Here is a 2,164-nt window from a genome sequence, read left to right as displayed (position 1 = left end):
ATTTTATAGAGGAGAAAAATGAGGATCAGAAAAGATAAGCAACTTATCCAAAGTCACTGAGCTAATAAGTGGCAGAATTGCGTTTGGCTGAATCCACTGCTTGGGCTCTTAACCACTCTGCTCCAGGCTAGCTACTGCACTGTAATTTGCCCTGAAGTCTTGATGCATTCAATACTATGTCATTTAGGGTTCTTTGTTCATATGTATTAAAAATCACCTCTAACTAATGTTAGCTAAAAGATAGCACTTAATGAAGGCATATAGAGGAGCTCATGGATGGGAGACAGAGTTGAAGGCTATGTTTAAAACAGACAATCTGTACCAGGCAATCCCAGATGGTCTCAGCCCCACAAACTACTCATCCCTTCTGAAGGGCACCATGCAGAAATGAATCCATAAATTCTTTTTTTAATACACATATGTTGCTTTTTATTGAAATGTATTGATTTTATATATATATATATATATATATATATATGTAGGGTTGAATATCAATAAAAGTATATACAATGTATAATGATCAAATCAGGGTAATTAGCTATTCATCCTTTCAAAACTTAATCATTTCTCTGTGATGAGGGTATTCCATCTCCTCTCTTCTAGCATTTGATAATGTGCAGTAAATTATTGTTAATTATAGATGCCTAGCTCGACTGTACACCCACAGAACTTATTTTTCTTATCTAACTGTTTTGTGTCCATTAACCATCCTCTCACTATCCCCATCCCCCTCCCCCTTTCCTGCCTCTCATAACCACCGTTCTCTCTCCTTCTGAAAGTTCAACTTATTATTTTTTCTTTCATTTTTTGCTTTCTTCTCCTTTTTTTTTTTAAGGTCTCACTTATGAGTGAGAACATGTGGAAAGTGAATCAGTAAATTCTAATGCTTTTGCTCCCATCCTTGAACCACTCTGTTCCAGAATCATACCCAAGGGAGTGAGTCTAATTGGCTGATCATTGGTCAATTGACTGCCCCTTTGCACCAATCCTATAGTGCTGATGGAAAAAAAAAAGTCTGATAGAAAGATCTTCCAGTTATCCCTTTGGATTTCCTGATGGGGGTACAAGCACCTCTTTTTTGTCACCCAGGCTGACTGCATGTATTGAAGTGATGAGATTCTCCAAAAGAAAACTAGAGTGCCATTAGGAAAGAGGAAGATGTTTGGTTGCCAAAAAGGAGGAAAAAAATGACTTCAATGGGGACTTTCAGCAGAACTAATGGAGTAGCAAAACCCTCAGCAGAATTTTTAAAACATCATTCTTTTTGATATTCCATTTCTCGGACAATTCTTGACCCTGTTAACACTCTAATTCACAGCAACAGGGAGAGTCATCATTGCAGAGATTGCTCAGATACTGTATCAGCTCATGTGCATTCCACCTGGGATGACGTTAGGGACAGGGACTGACGTGCTAGTCACCAAACCTGTTTCTTCTTCCCAGCATTCCACAGATTCCCTTTCAGTTATGTGTGGGTGCATGACTGAGTTCTCGCCCATGGAATGCAAGTGGAAGAAGAATGTGCCGCCCTCCTCAGGTCATCTTCCATGCTCCTTCTCTGCTGACCAGCTTGGTGCAAATGGGCACAGTGGCCTCATAGTCAAAGTACTTAAGATGGTGGAGCCACAGGATGACAGGCTCCTGTCCCTTTGTAGAGAAGAATACCTATTGCTCTGAGACTTACATTTTGGACTTTACATGAGCAAAAAATAAGCTTTCATTAGGTTTAAGCCTTTATGCATTTGGGGGCATTCACATGACCTTAACTAATATAGCTACTGAAACCCTATATCATCTTCCATGCTCCTTCTCTGCTGACCAGCTTGGTGCAAATGGGCACAGTGGCCTCTGTCAAAGTACTTAAGATGGTGGAGCCACAGGATGACAGGCTCCTGTCCCTTTGTAGAGAAGAATACCTATTGCTCTGAGACTTACATTTTGGACTTTACATGAGCAAAAAATAAGCTTTCATTAGGTTTAAGCCTTTATGCATTTGGGGGCATTCACATGACCTTAACTAATATAGCTACTGAAACCCTATATCATCTTCCATGCTCCTTCTCTGCTGACCAGCTTGGTGCAAATGGGCACAGTGGCCTCATAGTCAAAGTACTTAAGATGGTGGAGCCACAGGATGACAGGCTCCTGTCCCTTTGTAGAGAAG

The sequence above is a fragment of the Galeopterus variegatus genome, unplaced genomic scaffold (assembly GCF_000696425.1).
Source record: "Galeopterus variegatus unplaced genomic scaffold, G_variegatus-3.0.2 Scaffold10015, whole genome shotgun sequence".
Lineage (NCBI taxonomy): Eukaryota > Metazoa > Chordata > Mammalia > Dermoptera > Cynocephalidae > Galeopterus > Galeopterus variegatus.
The sequence above is the reverse complement of the archived record's forward strand: the minus strand, read 5'-3'. Positions refer to the sequence as shown.